The sequence below is a fragment of the Mytilus californianus genome, unplaced genomic scaffold (assembly GCF_021869535.1).
Source record: "Mytilus californianus isolate M0D057914Y unplaced genomic scaffold, xbMytCali1.0.p SCAF_9, whole genome shotgun sequence".
In the NCBI taxonomy this organism is placed as follows: domain Eukaryota; kingdom Metazoa; phylum Mollusca; class Bivalvia; order Mytilida; family Mytilidae; genus Mytilus; species Mytilus californianus.
The window spans coordinates 70,278,825-70,301,867 of NW_026262745.1; the positions used below are offsets into that span (position 1 = coordinate 70,278,825).

The window sequence follows — 23,043 nt, forward strand, 5'->3', positions numbered from 1 at the left end:
AAAGGAGTTTAAAAGATTTTCAAATATGACAATCTAAATTATATGTAATCAAAATTGTGGAAGGAAAGGTAGGGGTGAGTAGGTAATTTTTTTTAATAGCACTGCATGAATAAAACCTAAGGATTCCGAATGCTTGGCGCGACGTCAAGCGTTCGAATTTCATCAAAACGTCACTTTCTGCGGGACGTCATGCGTATTATTTTCCGTAATAAGAACGATATTTTCTATAACTCACAATTTGATTTTATGAATTAATGTGGCTTAAATTGCGCAAAAGGAATGTATAATAGCACTATGAGAAAAATAACAATATAAGAACCTCTCGATTTCCACATAAAAGTAAAATAAAAAAATATCCCACTTTGAGCAACTTATCCGTAATTTTAAGCATGGCTTGAAATATTAACTAGTCATTCTCGTGGGGATTTATTTTCCCCTTATTTGAACTAATCACAGCATCAGATTGAATCCAATCAATTTATGACGAAGAATATATCTACATACATGTCAAAAAATTGAAATTAATTAAAGTTGTATATGAGACAATATATTTTCGCTGGAAGATTTATTTCAACAGAATATTCGTTTTATGCGGTTTTGTCACGATTTCAGTTCTTACTATGTTCGATTGTTAATTTCAACCGAACACCCACGATAACAAGCAAGTCCGACTTGATTTATTTTCAATAGACTTTCTGCCAAGTAAAGTTTTAAAACTGCATTTCAGTCTGAAGATGAAATTAAATCTCTCCAAAAAAAGTTGAGAATATTACGCTGCATAAAACTTTGCAGTTTAACAGTGAAAAGAAGTCATTTGATAATATGAATTTACGGTAACATTTGATTAAAATATAATATACTTTCAACAAATATGATATTTCGAGAATAATGACCACCATATGACAATAATGATAGAACCAAGAGGGTTATATCCAGTGGGCAATAAACATGTTTCTTATCATCTGATTATAAGTACTATCATGGGGATGCTAATCTTAATGAAACAGTGTGTGTTATATCCTTCTGACTGACCCAAGACACAGTAATAACATGGAAGTATTATATTGAATACTTCTATGGTTATTCTTACACTACCTATAACCGAGTACGGCAGAAAGTGATTTTCCCCCGATTATAGTACTGATTTTCCTCGATTTTGTACTGATTTTTCATGATAAATTTTACACTATAGTTCTGTTATTTAATTTAAGTAGCTTGATCTAATCAATTGGTTAAAGATCATTTATTCTGTCTGGTCAGCAGTCATTAGTAAGTGATATCCTGAGGTGGGATTGCTTTGAAGTTACATCATGACCTTCCTTGTTCTTTGTTTTGATGCTGTTGCAGCTGATTTGAGTCAAACAAAATATGTTTTAGTCTGCTTTTAGAAAACTGGGAGTATAAATTAGATTTTTTTTCATGAAATTTTTTTCAAATATAATAATCTGAAAAATGCAAGTAGAAATTTGGACAAAATATGCATTTAAATGTCTTACGTCTTTAAAGTTATAGAACTTCCGCGATACACTAATAATCGAGGATTATGCTGTGGCCAGTGGGGGATTATGTCATATCCATATAGGCGCGTGTTTTGTTATCACAACCAGTAAACGAGGTCATTCTGTTGCGTACTTTGGTCAAAGAAAGAGAAAGATGGAGTCCCCTAGAAATGAAAATAAGCTGAATGGAATTTCGTTTTCAAGGAAGAAGAGTCCGAAGCTTACTTATGCCGGAGAGTTCTGGTAAGATATACTTTTTAATCCATAGAAAATATGAAGAGAAAAAAATTCATTGATATTTAAAATATGATTTCTGAATATGAATATGAAAAACCGAGGTTTGCCCAAGTTCATTTAGAATACAAAAATGTTTGTCATATTTTTATGTTATGGTGTATGTTAATGAATAAGAAATGAGGGTATACAGTTAATTCGGGATTGTTTTGTCTTGAGTAGCCAAACATTCCCATTTTTTTTTAACATTTCTTTATTCATCTATCTGAACACTTCGGATTTTGAGATGTTGCAGAATTCTAAGTTGCACACATATCATAATACTCATCAAGTTGTCAATACTGGCAAATATTATTCGATTGAAATTTTCATAGTTCTATTGACGAGATTTACTTTTAGTAGAGACCAAGTGTCGAGTTAAAAAAGTGAATATCGAGTTGTCAAAAGTGAGTATCGAGTAAAACAGTGAGTATCGAGTAAAAAAAGTGAGTAATTACTCGATACTCACTTTTTGAAGGGGAAATTTATTTTAACTTTATTCCTTTGGCATGATTCATTTTATCAAGGATGTATATTAGTATTTTAGTTATATATCCTTGGTTATATTGACCATCAACATGAATAATGACTAACTTAGTTCTTAGGGATAGTAATATGATACTGATAGGACCACTTGAAAAGTAAACATCTCAAACAAAACAGTAGTCAGAATAGTTCGGAAGAAACGCCCAATTTAATACTTGGGAACTATATTCCACGAACAAGGGGAATTAATTGTGGTCTGAAGCCTATAAGACACCAAAATGTTGGTATTTCTAATGAAACTTTACATTTACTTAGCATGATATCTTAGTAGCATATTAAGTGCCAAATTTAATTACTTTCTGACCGTTATTAAAACAGTTTGGAATGTTTTATATAATTGCATATGTCTGCGGAGAATGCTATTTGCAAAGTTTTAAGACCTCAGTCAATAGATATAAGAAGATTTGGTATGAGTGCCAATGAGACAACTCTCCATCCAAGTCACAATTTGTAAAAGTAAACCATTATCTAATTTAAACTAAATGAAAGTTATGGCTACTGGATGTTATAAAGGAAATTGGGCAACATTTATATTTGTTAGGTTATTTATTTGCCTTGATCCAGTAGCCATAACTTTTATTTAGTTTAATTGTTAAAGCTTACTGCCACTTGTGTGCCAGTTTTGTGCAAACTTATATCCCTCTAGTGCTTTAATCAGAAGTGGTCAATATGATAAGTGTACAGATATAATAAGCATTATTGTGGGTAAATTAATACTGAAAAGTTTCTTTATTTCCACTGCCTATCCTTATTGGTTATGTATACATGTACTTCAAAACAACTTGAAAGTAAATTAAGACTTGACACTTTTCAATTTTAAGATATTTTGCTCTTTATATTTTTATACGTGGTTGTACGTTATAATCTCCCAGGGTCAACTCGTTTTTGGAAAACTTATTGAAAATGCACCATAAGGTACTCTCATTCACTCTGATAATGACCTATATACCCTTATTTTTGTATGCACTGTTCTGACTAATTTTTAAGCACTGTTTAAAACTGTGTATAATTTGTATTAAAACAGATGAATCACCAAAGAAAAGAAAAACTCAAAGTTCTAATAGTGGCCTGGGTGCAGTGTATTCGAATTATCAACAGTGCTCCTCAAATAAAGAAAATAAAAGAAAAAGGTGAGGTTATAAATTTGTCAAATTTCCTTTTTATAACATCAATTTATCACCGTTAACAATCAGGGGAATTACTTAAATGAGTGATATCTTAAATCACTGGTTCAGTAACATTTGAATGTTATGTAACTTTAGATATATACTAATGATCCAGAGACTAATCACGTTTGCTAAAATTATCAGAACCAACATCTGTGTTTAAAGGATGACCGGTCATGTCAGGTGATGACCTTGTACTGAATCTGGGATAATGACATGAAAATCACTTGTATAAATATATATAATAATTCTATTTTATTTCAAAGAATCATTTTAAAGAGGTTTCTTTTTTTCAATTTTACTCATAATAAGATATAATATAAACCTGTATGTTTAAAATTTTAGTAAAACTACAAAATACAAAATTATTTTTTATCAAGGCTTCAGACCCCAATTAAGTTGATATTTTTTGCTATTTATAAGTGATTATTTCAAAAATTCCCCTGACTGTTTAAACTTACTATTAAAAAAAAGCCCAGAAGATACAGTTTGAATATAGATATGCAAGACAAGTATCCAACAGAGACCAACTGAGGTTGATGTTAGAATCTTTATGTGTGTGTGAAGAACTTTCATATTCTTTTTAATAGGTTTCTAATTTTTATATAACTATTTTGAAAAAAAAATCAAGCCTGTAGTTCAGTAGTTGTCGTTGGTTCACAGCTGTCATATTTGTTTTTCGTAAATTGTTTTGTTATAAATTAGGCCGTTAGTTATGTCAATTGAATAGCTTTATATTTTCATGTCGGTCCTTTAATAGCCGACTATTACGGTACTATATAGCCATACAATATGGGTTTTTCTCATTGTTGAAGGCCGTACAGTTACCTATAATTGCCTACATCCACTTCATTTGAACTTTGGTAAATAGTTGTCATATTTGCAATCATACCACATCTCCTTATTTTTTAAACAATCATAGACACACAAAAAGTAAAGAAATGCATGTTATGTTCTTCTTGTATATTTTATGATGGTATGATACTAAATTCCTAATCTTGATTTTCATATAATTGAGGTCTGGAACAGGCATGTCAGTAACTGCTAGTAGTCCTTTGTTAATTGCTGTATCATTGTCCTTTTGTTTAGTTTCTTCTGTTACCTATTCTAACATCGGACCTAGACTTCTTAAAAACTGAGTTTTTCTAAACTTTATCATCAAATATGTATCAAGGGTTTCCAGCATTTAAATTAGATTTAAAAATACCTTTCCAGAGCTTCTGGTAAAGCGATCCTTATCGATATACCAGTTTGTGGTAAATCATTTCAAGTAGTACAGTTAGAAATTTATTGTGATCCAACAATTAATATACACTTACATTGACTATATTTTCCCCCGGTGCAACGCGTTGCGGGGGACATAGAAATATTGGCGTCCGTCCTTCCGTCCCATCTACTAAGCGCTGTCACGTGTACAATTCATGCCAGATTTTTATGAGACTTATTTCATAGTTTTAAATTAGCAATTTCTTGAACGAATTTAAAAAGCCGTGCCTTTCATTTATTTTTAAAGAGTTATGCCCCTTAGAAATATTAATTATGGTGAAAATTGCCAAATGAATGCTCTAATGTGAACAATTCTTGCCAGAGTTTTGAAAATTTATACTATAGGTAAATATTAGCAATGTTTTGGACGAGTTCGAAAATCAGTGCCAATAAATTGCCCTTGGAAATATTAATCATATGGAAAATTGCATTGTTAGCGCTCTCATTTGTTCAATTCTTGCCAGAATTTTATGAAACTTATATCAAAGGTTTATACCAGCAATATGTTTAAGATATCAAGTATGAATATTACATGTATTAGGTCAATATTATTTAAAAATAAACGTCTTTTGAAATGGCACATGTGACATCTTGAAAGAAGTAGGATCAAGAAGTCCTATATTTGGTCCTTATGTCAAATTTTTCAATATTCAATCAAAGACTTATATTCATATCTTAAAAAGGCAAATTTGAAAAGACTACATATTTTTTTTCTCGAAATTTTAATTTAAAAAAATGAATATTTAATACATGCATTGTAGCCAGATTGCTTGTATTCATGCATTTATAGGCCTTTTTATCTGAATAATATTGGTCACATACTAAGAGTAATAAAAACTTATCAAATTATATATATGGTTCAAATTCACACTATTACAAAACATATGGTTGTCCATTCATGCTGCCAATACCTTTGTAAACACCCTGTTGAAATTAGTCAAAAATTGTTTATTCAAAATTAAGGTTTTTCTTCATAAGAGTGTATAACTTTGATGGATTGTGATGACACTGACCGAAAAATAGTAGTTTTTAATTTGGCATTTCCTCAATTTAAAAGGAAAATTAAGAATTTAAGTAAAATATTCTGCCAAAATATAAGTCCCTTATCTTGTACCATGTCCTTTGTCTGATGCTATTCAACAAATCCGGCTAACTGTTGAACATATAGCAATAGTTAAAATCATCAACTGTTTCTGGTATTTGATGTAATTAAACTAAACTTTAAAATTAAAAAAAATATATGCTTTTATGAAATAAGGTGTTTTTACAAGTAACGTAATTAAAAAAAAATGAAGCAACATGTACCGTTACTCTGAATAGAAATGCATTTACAAAGAATGGTATTATCCTCACTATCTAAATCATCTTTTTTTTTCGGAAATAGATCATTAGAATAATTTGTTTTCTTTTTTAGATTTTACTTTCTATGAGTACCCACAGCATCTTCAAGCAGAACAATGGATATTGATCAGACCAGACAGTCTGGAGAATTTACCATGAATAGAAGTAACAAAAGTGACAGCAACACATTCGATTGGTTTAATGGATATTTTGGACAGGAGTAGCAGACTGGTACATTGATTCCAAAATCTTGAACAAACAACAACTGAACACATTCTTGTCTCTTTTAAGTGGGATAATGTTAATCTTTACAAAATGCCAGCACAATTGAAATTAATATGGGATAGTTGAAAGAAGAAATTTCAAAATGATACATATTATCACAATGTTGAATTTAGACAATCTCTATTTTTGTGAAACAGTTTTTTTTAAACTTTAAATACTGTGATGATCTACAAAACATTATTAAAAGATGAACATGTAAGTCTCAAGTGTGATCCAGTTTTTAACCGCTTTTCGCTTGAAAAAAAATCAAGCTTTTTTAAATTTATGAAGTGACAACAATTGTTTTTACTGGATTTACATTGAATAAATAATATTATCCAGACATTAAAATAAAAATGTTGAAATTGATTTCACTTCATTTTATTTTCATTTTTTCGCAATGTTTTTATCAATTTTTTTTAACCTTTCTAAGTGAGAAAGTCAGACTTCTTGATGCTTCTAGTTGTTACACACTACATTTAAAACATTGTCACATTTCATATGGTATATTCTGGCTTTCATTGTATTTTGTGTTTTTTGTATTTTGGTGAAATTGCAAATTGTGTTCTTACCAATGAAACTTAACAGTTAATTGTGCTTGATTTTTTTTTCTTAAACAATGAAAAACCCTTTTAATTAAAAATTAATATGTTAAGGTAAAGTTCATCCCAAAGGTTGCTTTTATTCATTTTCATAAAATTATAAATAATTAAAAAAAAATTTGGAAAGTTTGGAACTATTTGATTTGATTACCATTGAGACAGCTTTCCACGAAAGTTCAAATGATGTAACCGTAGGCATACGACCTTCAACGACATGAGAAAAATCCATACTGTATGGTCATCTATAAAAGACCACGACATTAAACACCAATTCAATTGAGAAGAATAACGGCCTAATTTATTACAATTTACGAAAAACAATATGACAGACATGAACCAACAACAACCACTGAACAACGGGCTCCTGACTTGGGATAGTCACATAACGGAGGTGGCAGGGTGAAACATGTTTGTGATCGCTCAACCCTCTCCTAGCTGGGATAGTGTGTGTAACAGCACACCATAAAAATAAGCATTTATTTAGTACAGTATCATTTTAAAACAACAGCTTTCAAAAATTCACTTAATTTTGATGGCAAGTATTAGTAACCAATCAATATATACAGAGATATGAATCACCTGTGTGCAATTTTGATAGATATATATTATGCAAATGTTGAAATTTAAATTACAATACTTAAATGACTACTTACCAATTTTTCATCAGTATTCTGATATATTAAAGTATAGAAATTGACCCTATGTAAAAGTTTCAAAGTCAACGAATCATGACTGGGGGAGGGAAAATAATCATTATGGAGATGAGATGTGCAAAATCTAGTACAACTGCACATCTAATGTAATAACCGTTAATGTTCAGCCTTAAACTGACCAAATCACAAACATAAACCTGTAAACTAACTATGCATTTTCGAAATCAATAGACAGTGATTGGGGGAGGGATAATCGCCATGGAAATAATTTCCAGTGTCTTTTTATAAATGGTTACTAGAGTGACATCCCTAAATTATTCCCCTTCTGACTGAACTAAACAGCAATACACATTGCTATGAGTTGATGCTCTAGAGAATATAAATGTGTAAACCTAATTTTGTGACTGAATTCAGTCATTATATTTTTTTTTACTGCTGCAGAATTGGTCTTTTCAACAAATATTTCCTGAATTTGTATTGACTGAATTCAGTCATCTGTATTATAGATGTGTATACTATGTAATCACACTTGGTGTAATTGAAGTCTTAGAAAACACTCTAATTTAGTACAATTTCTTGTAGCTTCTATCAAATGCTGTGTGACTGAATTCAGTCAACATTTTGTGAAAATAATGAACAGGATAAAGAGTTAATTTCATTTAGCTGTTATCCTGTTATATGTTGCTTGTATTAATCTATAATCCGAATTCTGTTTCATCTGAATTAACAGTAATAGGTTTTAGTTAAGAAGCAACAAGTACAAATGTATTTGATAGATATTTTACGAATAAAATGGTAATGTTACTTTCTATTGTACTTATTGAATTATGTGATATAAAGATGCAATCAGGTGACTGAATTCAGTCACTCAAAAAATTATCACCGTACAATGCTATTTTATTTTTTGTAAGTGGATCATATTAATGGGGTCATTAATATGAATATATTCTGTGTTAACGTTTTCATCCATTTTAAATAAAATGCGCATTGCATACAATGTTGAATGTTAAATGGTATTCTATAATGAATAATATATCTACTCAGTTCAACCCTTGAATTTTGACAAATCAGAAAATTGACAAGTTGAACCAGACGGTGTTATATTTAGAATTGTGCAAGCGTCTTACCTGATGTTCGGTTTGACATTTTTATTGTATAAATTTCAAGATTGGTATAGTTTAATCTAAGTAGACTGATATATGATTCATTCAACATCACAATCATATTTACTGATGAAGGATATCTGTTATCCGAAATATTTATAAATAATTACATTTATAGTTCCTTTTTTTGTTATTGGTGTTGTTGTGTACACTTTTTAGGCGTTTATATAATTTATTTATTGTGTACGTGTATCGTTACTCGTAACGATCCAGCGCCCTCGTGGGAAAAATCGTTGACTATTATTCAGACGTTTTATATATATATATATATATATATATATATATATATATATATATACGAACACTGTGATTGGACAAACAAGTTGATTTCTTTAAGAAAAGAAAAGCAATACGTGAAACCGAGTCCGCTGACTGGTCATCAAAAAATTGTTGTTGATTTTTTTTTTTGCTTTTGATTTGAAATAATTTACTGTGAATCGATTAAGGTAATGATGACTTTATTGAAAATATGTAATTATGTGTAGATTCTTGCACAAGTTAATTGAAAGCAAGGTTGGATTTATTTATTACTTGGGAGTGTATATCATTTTTCCTTAATCCTATTGTTGATTCCAGTTTCTGCAAACCGGATGTCTAATGAAAAATGCACAAACCAATCGCAATATAACTATAATCACTCAGTTTGCTTCATAATCTAGATGCATTTATTTATCTATCATATCTTCATATTTTGTTTCCTGATGCCTTCAATTATTCTTATTCTCTTTATTGAAGTTGTCTGTACGCATGGTAGATGTTATATAGATAGATTTAAAGTCCAATTTCCATGTGAAGTGAAACCCATGCAACTTATAAGAAGGTTTCGTATATTGTTCTTGAAAGTAACACACCGGTTTCATTGGGACCTCTTATATACTGACAACTATTTTGGTCTCCTCATATTTTAAGGAATTCCTGGCGTTACTTAAATCAATCGAAATATTCTACAGGAAAATTTGGATTTGAAGAATATCTTATTTAAAGAAGATACTAACGCTTCCCAAAATTTATGAAATCCCGCCAAATTTCATCCCCAAATTTTGCAGTCTGAGAAGGCATTCTCAACATTAGTCTGGGACAACTGGTTATCCAAAATAAATAGCTTTTGGTATTGATAGATTTTTCAATATGGCACATTTTGCGTAAGCAAATTAGTAAAAATAGTAAGATGATAACTAGAATAAAAATAATATAGGTGAAAGAAAAGCAAACAAAAACACTACATATAAAACTGCGATTGAGTAACAAGAACACAGTGAAATAGGAGGATAAAATCAGATGCTCTAATTGGTAAGCAATTTGTTCTTTACACCGGGGCATTAGCTGCTTTGCTCATGACAGCCACAATCCATTAAGAAGTCGCATATGATAATGTCAGAAAAAAAAATCGTGGGAACGGGATTTTGATTACTTCGAACGAAAATGTCCATGGTTATTTGTGACTATCAAACTATCGAACTGAACAAAGAACATAGGCTAACAATGCAATGCATACAGAACGTTTATCTTATTAAATATTTTTTACCAGCTTTTATTAGCTATTTTTATGCAAAAGATGCACATAGAAAGTCTGGACGAATATTAGTTTATACATTGATCCGGAAAGTTTTTACATATAATGGTTCATTTCAGAAAGCAAATGCATAATTTAGGTACTTAAATCAATTATAAAATGTTTTCATTTCCAGGTAACTACCCCTTCAAACATGAATACAAATCTCTTTACTGAATCAAGTAATGGTAGCATTAGTAAAATAGCATCACTTCTACAGAATGGTGCAAATTCAAATCAGTGCACTACGCACGCAACCTCTGAATTTAATCATGGGGATGTCGTTCAAATCTTACTAGAACACGGTGCTAAACCAAATATTAAGTCGAATAATGAAAGCAAAATAAGTCCGCTTGGGTTTGCTAGTAACAAGGAACATATTGACATTGTCTCTAAATTTTTGAAGTACTCATCTGACGCCAATATTTGTGACAGTAATGGTCTTAGTCCTTTATATTCAGCTTCACGTGGTGGTCATTTTGAAATAGCAAAGTCGAGCCAAAGTAAAAAAAAACTCAAAAAGGATTTATCGCTCTTCAGGCAGCTTCAGAATTTGGTCACAGTGATATTGTAAAATTGTTACTTGGAAACTGAGCTGCACCGAATGAAAGTTCAAACGATGACAAGAAGACATCACCACATTATTTAACCTCAACAAACGGTCATCTTGAAACAGTAAAGTTGCTTTTACAATTTGGTGCTGATGTAAATGAACGTACCTCTGAAGGACACACTGCTCTGCACGTTGCATCAGAAAATGGCAAAATTGCTGTTGCGAAATTGCTTCTAGAAAATGGAGCAGACCCAAATGTAGTGTCTACCTGTACTCCTCTTTATGTATCTTGTATGAATGGCCATATAAGCAATGTTGAAATTTTGCTTGAACATGGAGCAACTATTAACCTTATTTCAGGAATAAACTGTTTATCGCCTTTATATATAGCTTCTTAAAGAGGTCATACAGCAATAGTCGACTTTCTTTTGAAAAATAAGGCAGACGTCAATTGGCGATGTGTAGATGGAAATACTGCTCTTCATACAGCTTCCGAAAGGGGTCATTTGAAAACGATAAATTCTCTTCTGGAAAACGGTAGTGATATAAACCTCCGATCAAGTTTAGGATGCAGTGCTTTTTATTATGCATCATGTCACGGGAAAGATGAAACCGTCAGCCGACTTATTCAGCACGGTGGTGACATAAATTTATTCAGTAGTACAGGTGTCAGTCCACTTCACATCGCAGCTGAAAACGGTCATCTGCCTGTGATATCTATTCTTTTCACTAATGGCATCGATATTAATCTGCAGATGGATGATGGGTCAACTGCCTTGTACATAGCGGCTAGAAACTCTAATATCGAAGTAGTAGACATTTTAATTCGAAATCATGCGAATGTTAATTTGAGCACTAACCAAGATTTTAGTCCCTTACACATTGCATCGAAAAATAATTACTTAAACATTGTTCAAACTCTTATCCGAGAACATTTATTTTGTTTGTTGTGATTGGATTTGTTTCGATGATATTGGCCTTCCTGTACGCATAGATACATAAGTCTACCATAAACGGATTATCGTTATTCCAATTAACAGATCAGATCAAACACGTACAAAGTTGTTTAGTTTAATTTGAAAATAATTTATGTTCGTTTGAATTTATGAATAAGAACATTAATATATTTTATGTACACCGGTATGTAAACATTACAACGTGTATATGTTTATAATTAATACACGTATAGAACGTATATAATAGAAATGTTTTTCTTTGTTTGAGTTATAACTGACCATGGTATTTGAACAAGTCAATTCAATTATTTCGTGCCGGTTGTGTGAATTTACGATATTATCATTTGATGTTCACTTTTGGTGCAGCAAAGTTAAAAATCCTCCCACCCGACAAAATGTAATTTTTATGTTATTATCTATTTATATGATTAAGAATATATGTATAAAATGAATCTTGAATTCGATTCATAATTTGTATTTGGGAACATAATGAAAAAACAACTTTTTCTTGTAAATTACTTTTGTGTTTGTTACCTGCAGCGGCCTAGGCAGACAGAACTGATGACTTTTATTTTGCAATTGTCTTTAATAAAATCAAAGCTTTGCCGTAAACTCTCAGGCGAGTTGATCCCATACACAGGTGTTCAGTTTTTTTTGTGAATAATTTATGTTCGTTTGAATTTACAAATTAGAACATAATATCTTAAGTGATTTAATACCTTAAAACTTTTTGATTTTGGATTTGTCAGATATTTGTTTTCAAATTTTGTTAACTTTTATTACTGAAGTTAAATTTTACGGAATTGAAAGGCTAACATTGACCCTTCGTTTACCTGAAATGAACATGGCGTATGCCATAATATGTATAGTATTCCATTAAACTAAAAACACGCATATAATCTTCAATAAGAGAGCGTCAGAGTTGCAATAACAAATTTACTCTAACAGACAAAACAAACCATTATGATAGTCATGAAAACATATGTCGCGAACCCGGTGCCATTTAACGCCAATTATTTTCAATATTAAAAGGTAGGCCTTGGTAATCCCACCATTTCCCTCTCGTTTCATTTGCTTGTAGTTACAACACTGAAAGGTTAGGTGTTCATAAATCACTGATGCTTTTAATATTTAGGATATTTTGAATATGACGAGTTTTTAGGTACCCTAAAAACGGTCCAAAAACTATAGTAGGCATATATCATTATGTGTTTTTGCTCATGTTCTCATAAGGAATACATTTGTCTGTTAAAATATGTAGTAGAAACATATCTTATAGTAAATGTGAAATGTCATGGTATCATTTGAAGCCTTAATGTGAATAAATGGTTTAAAATTATATTGAATAAGTCGAAAAATCTGGCAAGCTCAGATAAGACATTTATTTTTCAAACTAAAGAAAAAAAAAAGGATTGTTTATTTTGCGGAAAAAAATGTTGAAGCAATCATTGTTAATAAACCTTGAAAATCAAAAACTTGAATGTTAGTGGAGTTTACATTGTATATTTTTATATCTGTTGTCATTCTATAATACATTTAAGATTAACCAGTTTTTTAAAATCTCTTTTAGTCATGGGAAAGCCTTTTGTGAGCGATAATAAAAGTGTTTGGTAAAAAAAAGTAAAATAACAAAAATACCGAACTCAAAGGGAAGTTCAAAATGTAAAGTCCTTTATTAAATGGCAAAATCAAAAGCTCAACCACAACTAACAAATGGAAAACAACTGTCATATTCCTGACTTGGTACAGGCATTTCCTTACGTAGAAAATGGTGGATTAAACCTGGTTTTATAGCTACAATGTAGCTAAACCTCTCACTTGTATGACAGTCGCATAGAATTCCATTACATATACAACAATGTGTGAGCAAAACAAACAGACATTATAGGTAAAACGTCAAAAATTGGAAAGATTATCGGATAAATGTTTAAGATATGTGGCCAAAAGGAATGGAATGTTTTCCGTCCTACAAAATGTCGATGGTTATATCAATTTACCCCTGTTCATCCGTCCGTTCGTTCTACACTGGTTCTCCGTTAAAGCGCCCATTTTATGACGTTAATTTGTCCCACCGTAATAAAGCAAAACTAACGATTTCGAATTATATACCCGTAGCTTGTTATACTTATTTCTGAGATTTTTATATTTCTTTTTTATCTATATTTTAAATTTTTATCAAGTTTAGTACATATTGCACCACGATAGTGATCGTACCGGCCGTCGAAATGTTTTCTTCGTAAACCTGTAATTTCCGTTAACGGATAAAAGATCAAGCAGGACAAAGTATTCAGCACAACATAGAGTGTGATATGAATTAAATTTGATTATAAGGTTACCATAAATAATTTTGTTTATAACAATGGACATTTATTCCAAATCATATCAGTCTGAAAAACTAAAAAAAGTTGAAAACTGCAGAGATTTGTTAAGCATGTAATCTCCGTGGAATGGTCTATTCTAAACAAACACCAATTTTGAAAATAAATTCTACATCCAACAGATCGATATCGGTGTCAACATTAAATTTTAGTACAACTTCTATCTTCAGATACACATATTATGCTTTATAAATGATGAAATCATCGAAATGTAACCTCCGTGGAATGTAATCTCCGTTGACGTTTTGGTAAAGAGTGCTTTCTATCACGTCCGCATTTTTATCGAGTATGGCATGCCAAATAAACATATTAGATAATTATCACGGATGGCGAATATATAAATTACAGACCAATAACATACATTGTAATTCAGGCGACATAAGAAGACACCATGTAACAATTCTTATTAATCAATTGTTTACGTGTAACAGAGTTGCTTTTATCTCAGATCTAGAAAAAAAAAAACCGAACCGGATTTATATCAATATTAATATATGCAAGTAAATAATTTTAACCCGTTTTCAATATTCAAGATATGAAACTTTTATTATTAATATAAGTTTGATACCGAATTAAATACGATGTAACAATTATGCAAGTAGCCATACAATTTGCTCTGCCTAATGAGTTTTATATCATGTTGCACAGGGAGAGAAGCTTTTAATTACTTTCTTTCATTAAAATGAAATTACGTCGGCTGAGAGGGCGTGGTATATATTGTCCGTTACATTCGTATAAAAACACCATGTACAAATATTCTTTTCGAAAATAAATACAGTTAAATAGATCAAACAAAGCTATCCGTCACAGTGATATATGACGGTCTGGATTAGGGGAGGGGGTCTAAATTTCTGTATTTTGTAATTCTTTTGGCCATTTTTCTCTATTCAGTAAGAAATATGCTTATTCTGTAAAATTCTTGTGTTCAGTTCCTGCATATGAAATTAACTTTCCTGTTGTATCACAATTTTGACACGACAGATCTTCTTGTTCGTATCAACGACATACGTATGACGACATTCTTACCCCGTACACCCCTTTTTTGGAATCTGTCACTGAACTGCACAAATGATACCATAATATCTGATTAAAATCAAAGGGGGAGAAAAAAAAACTATTTTAATTTCTTCGTAATAATTTGGATATCTGGGATAATAAACAGAGGTTAATCACATGAGGTATATTTGATCATAGTATATTTGGTTTGTGATTCTTTATTACCCAAATGTCCAACAAAATATAAAAACATTTCCTATCAATCAATTGTTTTGGAGAATATTCAAATATAATTACATTACATGTATGTATGTTTCATTATAATACGTTATTTTGATTGGCTAACAGCAATCTCGCGTCATTCTGATATTAACCTTCATTTCAAAATGAAATGTAACATTCATGATGACACGAGCTTCCACAATAAAGTGCACAGGTAAATAAAAGAAAAACTTGATAGAAATCGTGTTTTGATGATCCAAGCAAAAAAATGTAATTATAAGTATTGATTGCTTCTTTTAGTAGTTTTTATAGGGGTGTAAAAGTGTTGACCGTACGCACATCTTTAAAACGAAGCGCTTACGCGCTTTATACAAAATGTACTTCGGTCAACGCTTTTACACCCCAATAAATTTAAAAAAAAGAAGCATTCAATTCTTAAATATTTAATATTTATTGGTACTAAAAAAAAATATTATACCCCCAAAAAATCTAAGACAATGTCATCCGTCCTCAAGCATCAATCTTCCAGCCCTAACCAATAAATTGTTGTTTGAATTATAAAGTTATTGAGTTATGGATCTTACAAACATGAAACTGAAGACGTAGGAATTATGACAGCGTTCTGATTCTGCAATTCCTTTCAATTCCCTTCAATTGTCCATTTATAAATTTTGAAATTATAAAGAAACAAAGGTTTCAGCTTTATCGGGCAAAGTTAATCTTCGACTGATTTTTTTTTTTTTTTTTTATGTCCTTTTGGTCAGATAGCTCATCAACTCTTTCTGTTCTTTTACATCATTGGCTTTAAAATATTCGGCGCTGGGCGTAAATGATGAAGATAAATTCAAAACACTATTGCAGAGCTTTTTGTTGTCAATGGTTATCCTGGTCTGACCTCTGTCACGAACTGTTTTATCAGTGGTGTAAAATGTAATCATTGTGACACAATGCAGGATGTAAGGTTAACTTTGTCTGCAATAGGATAGTAGACGAAATGATACGTTAACTCGTGCAAGATCGTGATTTTGAAGAAAAACACCGATATTATGAATGTATAGAATTTTCATCGCTAATTTCAATTACCAGTTCCGATTACGACCAGTTCAACATTTTATTCCAAATAATCTACTATTCTATTGTCAGTTATCAATAATAAGTTTGATATGCAGAAAACGCAAAGTTTCATTATTCTGTAAATCGTTTGTTTCTGAAAACAGTATTTTTTTTTTACCTTATCCATGTTATCCTTAATTTTTATACAATTATTTTTAAAAATACATTTTACCACCCCATTATTTTCTATTCCTTATTTGATTGCCTTTTTTTTTGGGGGGGGGGGGGGGGGGGGGGGGGGGGTCGGGGGAAATATTTCTATTCTATAAACCACCTCATATATCTTGGGTTATTTCAAATAAATATCTGATATTTAAGCGGAATAGGATGCATAATACTACTAGAATAGGAGAAGCTGTTTAATTGGTCTTTTTTGGTGGTCTCTTTTTAAAATTTAAGTCGGTGAGATTAATATGCTACAACCAACCAACAAAGAGGGTTGCCTACTATGAATCAAAAATCTATGGAAAATGTTTTTATATTTTATATTTTGCTGATTGCTTTTTTGTCGTGTGTCTCTCGTCATGGTTTTGTTTATATATATTTTTATCGGTCGTAAATCTGCATGAAATATTTGCCATTTTACATTCAGAAAACAACAATCAATAAATCATATCTCCTCAAAAATTGCAGTATTATAATAACTTTAAACATTATCAAATAAGTGATTCGTTTAATCCTTTGGTCAGATATAAACACGTCTCGTTACTCTTTTATTATTTCAAAATTTCCGATACAAAGAAAAAAGTATTATTGAATATCAAAGGAAGTAACCCATCAAAGAGACAAGAATTGTGTTTCGTCTACATAGAAAATTCTTAGTTATTCAAACTATTAAAATCAAGGGATGAATGTATTATACGCCATTTTAGTGCAATTTCGAAACAGTTGATTTTATATATAAATATGACCACATCGATGATAATTCATGGTAACACAGATTGGCAAATTAGATGATGATGATGATGAGAAGGAGGAGGAGGAGGATTCAGCGGCGAATTATATGCATATTCGGGTCGAAAGCATGTTACGATATTAATATTAATCCTGCCTTGTACAAGACCGACATGCTGAGTCGATTTTTTAGCGTACTAGTTCACAAGGAAACAGGATTTTAATTTTTTTTCAAATATTCCCAAAATCCAAGGTATTTGGACTTAATAGAAAAACAAAGGATTTGGGATATCCATCCATGACACAAAAGCAGTACATGCACAGCAAAAAAAAAAACAAACTAAACAAAAAACAAACAAAAAACACACACACAGAAAGCAAAGGAACAGCGCTTTTATTGCTTTTCTTCATCTCAAATTACTCATTTTTGGTGCATAAAGAGATCATGGCGGTCCGGCTATCTCCTACAGTTTTTGAGCTACAGCTTCAATTTCGTATAGGTTGTTTGTACATATAATGAAAGTGTGCATTTCCACAGGATTTTAATTTTATAAAAATATTCTCAAAATGCCAGGTATTTGGATTTAGTCATGTTTTTGTGTACTCGGAATATAAATAAAAGATAGATCATCATACATAGTGTTAAATTTATAATTTTTTGTCGTCAGGCGGGGGCATCATTTGTGTCTTACTAACAGCGCAACATTTTGTACTTCAACATCACTGTTTGTCAAATCTAAAGTATATGGAACTATATTCATGCATATGGCAGAGTAGAGGGGAGCAACGTCCATATCGAGTTATTTAATGACTCAAATACATTTTTAAAACTACAGCGACTCTTTTCACAAAAAAATCTTACGATTAAAATTGTTAGTAAGTTATACTGAAATGTGTATGACTTACGAGTATTTTTACTCTTAAGATGTTTTGTGAAAAGAGCCACTGAATCGTACATTGTCATACTTGAACGTTAAATAATGCATGGCGAAAATGTTGTTAGTGTAATCACGTAGATTACAATGGATTCCATTGTCTATATTTCACTGGTTGCGAGTTTTCCTCAAATGTTGAAATTAATTTCATAAAAGTCCATTAATTTGTGTTATTGATACGCAATGTTCGAAATGTTACTCTTCACAGAAAAGATGTGATTTATCTTGCGTAGACTTGTGTAAAGTGCATTTCAACGTTTCTCCTCAAACAATAGCTTGTTCATAGGATGAACACGCATGACCTGTAAAGATGTACAGTGGCGGATCCAGAGGGGGGCGTAGAGGGCGTACGCCCCCCCTTTGCTTGCACTTTTTTTTTTTTTTTGTAAAATGATTAATCAGACTAGACTTCGCGAACTTTGCCATTTCCCGTGTATTTAATTTTTATGCGACAATTCTTTACTTATAAAGATATTTTAAGCATGTTACGATATTAATATTAATCCTGCCTTGTACAAGACCGACATGCTGAGTCGATTTTTTAGCGTACTAGTTCACAAGGAAACAGGATTTTAATTTTTTTTCAAATATTCCCAAAATCCAAGGTATTTGGACTTAATAGAAAAACAAAGGATATCGAGTTATTTAATGACTCAAATACATTTTTAAAACTACAGCGACTCTTTTCACAAAAAAATCTTACGATTAAAATTGTTAGTAAGTTATACTGAAATGTGTATGACTTACGAGTATTTTTACTCTTAAGATGTTTTGTGAAAAGAGCCACTGAATCGTACATTGTCATACTTGAACGTTAAATAATGCATGGCGAAAATGTTGTTAGTGTAATCACGTAGATTACAATGGATTCCATTGTCTATATTTCACTGGTTGCGAGTTTTCCTCAAATGTTGAAATTAATTTCATAAAAGTCCATTAATTTGTGTTATTGATACGCAATGTTCGAAATGTTACTCTTCACAGAAAAGATGTGATTTATCTTGCGTAGACTTGTGTAAAGTGCATTTCAACGTTTCTCCTCAAACAATAGCTTGTTCATAGGATGAACACGCATGACCTGTAAAGATGTACAGTGGCGGATCCAGAGGGGGGCGTAGAGGGCGTACGCCCCCCCTTTGCTTGCACTTTTTTTTTTTTTTTGTAAAATGATTAATCAGACTAGACTTCGCGAACTTTGCCATTTCCCGTGTATTTAATTTTTATGCGACAATTCTTTACTTATAAAGATATTTTTCGCTCGTATTTACTGTAATATATTATTGATTATGTCAAAGTCATGTGATTCGCTACGGTGGAGTTGACCAGTACGTCGAAAAAAAACGTCACTCAGTCATTTTGAAATTCAAATTACAGTGACACATTGCTTAGGCTGAGGATGACAAGCATGACGCCTTCAAAGCGACAAAGTATTGAGCACGCCCCAGCCCATTAATAAAATTGCTGAATAGTGATCCCCAGTCAGTAAGCTCTAGATATAGATTTAAAGTCTAAGGTACGGACCATTTGATTTGAGGGGGCAGTCTGAGATATTTTAAAGAAAAAATTCTGACCCTGATTTTTGCCTTAAACAAAAATTCTGGCCGTATATGGATTGAAAACAATAATCTTGTCCACTTTTTTGCTATTAGAAAAAAGTATTTTCAACAAAATTATTTAGCATTAAATGAACATGATGAATAAAAAACGGGCGTAATTATTTTTTGGGGGGTTGCATGTGAATCCCATATCTGACCGGAATGTCTGTTTCGCCGAACTGATATACTGAATACTTTTTTCAAGGCCCGACAGCAACCTGCCTGCTGGGTGTGGCCTATATGTCTCCATGTGTCGACCGTCATTCACAACTTCATTGTCATTTCCGACTCATTCGTAGCCTTTGGTTGATTTGGAACCCCTCACTTCCTTTGTTGGTTGAAACATTTCAACCAAACATTTGGATAAAAATTGCTTGTTTGTCTTTCTTCGTGTCGGTCGTATTGTAAATTTCATTGAATAGCCGTATATCTTGTTTACAACAAGAAATCTGTGAGGTTATGCTAACTAACCATACAACAAACGAGAATTTTCCATGTCCATTTTTTACTGACAAATCCCACATCAAATATATTAATTAGTACATAGCTTTGGATCCATCCAATCATTTTATAATAGACAATTAATGGAGAGAATACGGCACCAAAAATGTCCAACCCCTACACTTTAACTTTAAAATGCATTTTACACTTATTTTATGTTTTTTAGCCAAAAAAATGTCCAAAAATATTTTCGCCTCGCTCCGCTCGGCGAACTTTAATACTACGCCCCCCCTTTCCAAAATCCTGGATCCGCCCCTGATGTACACACATTTGGGAGGAGGCAGCTTGACTGGAAAGAGCCCTCAGAAGGGTTCAAGAGCGGAGGGCCTCCGTAGTCGATAGGCAACACAAGAAGGAAGGAGATGGGGTTCAAGGGCAGAGGCCCTCCCAGTCAAGAGGCAACACAAGGAGGAAGGAGATGGGTTGTTGAGTAGTTGGACGATAGCACCTTTGGACACATGGAGCAGTTTGTTGGATCGCTAGTGGTGAGGGCTATTGGGGAGGTAGGGGTAGACCTGAGCCAGCGATACCCTCCTCTCCAAAAGAAGATATGTACTTTAAGATGGGTCCTGAACTTGTGCAGAGGAATACCAGAGGTTCCCGTTATATTACATATCCGAGGGCACCTGAGGACCGCCATAGCGTGGAGGCCTATCTTAAGTTCATGATGTTAGTAAGGGAGCGGGTGGAGAACAGCCAGCAGAGGATTCACCTCCACTGTTTTGACTGGGGTGTTCAGGAGGCTAAGAGATGGAGGGCATAATTCCCAAGGGCTTACTTCGGCTTTACGGCCGAAGTAAATAGATTCGAACAGGAACAGGGGCAAATGGTGTCGTCCCTCCCACTCTCGGCAATATTGCTTGAAAGTGATGCCCCGTATTTGATGCCTCCATGGGTGCCCAATTCTAGTTAATGGCACCCCCAATATTTTGCTTATGTAGCAATGGGGCTACTCATATTTAGGACAGGGGCCAACGTCAGGGCATTGTTGGAAGCAACCAACAGCAATGCCCGAACCCTGTATCTGATTTAGAGGCACATAAAAAGGTATACATCAAAGTTTAGATATAACAAATGTAAAAACGTTAATTGTATAGAAATTATAAGTTTTATAATGTTAAAACCCCACCAGGGATAATGGGAATAAAAATATAAAAATATCAATTTGTTGTCGATAGGGGGCATTACATTGAGTTTATAGGTGGGAAGTGGGATCGCTGTCAGAGGGGGCTGGCTAACTACACATTTAGGGGTCCACTGAAGTCAGGAGTATACGGAAATGTAATCTTTTTGGTCAATAACAATGAAATTGGTGGGGTTTCCAAAAGATAAAAAAGAGGGGGGGGGGGGGGGTTAATTGGCTTTCAGTTCTTAGCCAGACCACAATAGGAAAATGGGATCAGCTCTCTCTCTCTCTTTCCGGTTACTGATCATCAACAGACATCTAAATCTACCAAAAGAGAATCCTGTGTAATCACAGGCCTACAACAGTACAGACGCAAATCGTAAGTGCATTCAACGTAGGCCTTTACTTTAGTAGTCTTAAGAAGGTTATTTCCACCAAAGCCCACCTTTTCTTAAAGAAAGGAGTTTTATCCGATTACAATTTACGAGGTTCGTATTTGGGCTCATACTGCACACTAAATATGAGAAACATGACAACAATTAGTCTAAGATTGAGGGAGCATGCATAAATTTCGATATACATGGCATACAGTTGACTTCTAAAGGTATGGAGATCCATTGGAGCCAAAAGAAGTTGGTAGAGGCCATAATAGTACGACTCCGGCCCGCATGATAAGGTTAACAGTAACTGTTATGTACGCGTTTTATGACTGAAACAGACGGGAAAAAAATCAACAAGTAAAAATATTTTACATTTTGTCACGTCGACCCCATTCATAGCTCAAAATATAGTATAGGTTTGGCTCATTGTTGAATGCCGTTCTGGACCTTTACTTGCTTATATCTGCGTCATTTGGTCACTGGCGGAAACATAGTTGTCTCATTGCAAGCATAAACCATCTTCTTATTTTATAAAGTTGGCGTAATGATATCTTCAACATCTCAGATTGCCTAAGATTGAACAAAAATGACCCGTCCATATAAAACAAATGTACACTTATTGACCTTTATGGCACATTCTCTTTGCTAAAGTGCAAGTCCCAAATTTTTGACATTTTTTTTCTATAATGTCTGTTTGGATCACGCATTGTCGTCAATATTATAGAATTCTATATGACTGTCATACAAGTGAGAGGTTCAGCTAGCTATAAAACCAGGTTTAATCCCCCATTTTCTACACAAGGAAATGCCTGTACCAGGTCAGGAATATGACAGTTGTTTTCCATTCGTTTGATGTGTCAGCTCAGTAGTTAGAACGTTTATAAATTTTGAAATTATAAAGAAACTAAGGTTCAACTCCCTCAGGCAAAGTTGGCCTTAGATGGATTTGGATTTTCTTTTAGATCCTTTTTGGTTTTAGCTCTTCAGCGTTTTTCGGTCCTTATACATCCTTGGCTTTCAAATATTCGGCTTTGAGCGTTCCCGATGAAGTTAAATCCAGAAAAGCGCT

The 23,043-nt window shown here is 32.6% G+C and overlaps 3 long non-coding RNA genes across 3 annotated transcripts in view; 2 read left to right on the plus strand and 1 right to left on the minus strand.

Annotated features, from left to right (window-relative positions):
* Positions 1-11,232, plus strand: part of LOC127715201 (uncharacterized) — a 44,184-nt gene extending 32,952 nt beyond the window's left edge. Inside the window, exon 3 of the long non-coding RNA XR_007988220.1 lies at positions 10,462-11,232. This is a non-coding gene — a long non-coding RNA (uncharacterized LOC127715201). The remainder of the gene's footprint in view (positions 1-10,461) is intronic.
* LOC127715199 (uncharacterized) overlaps positions 1-23,043 on the minus strand; it is a 507,760-nt gene that overhangs the window by 467,061 nt on the left and 17,656 nt on the right. The window lies entirely within an intron of this gene.
* Positions 1,516-6,724, plus strand: LOC127715193 (uncharacterized). The gene is made up of 3 exons (XR_007988212.1): positions 1,516-1,742; positions 3,343-3,448; positions 6,165-6,724. It is a non-coding gene; the product is annotated as an uncharacterized LOC127715193 (long non-coding RNA).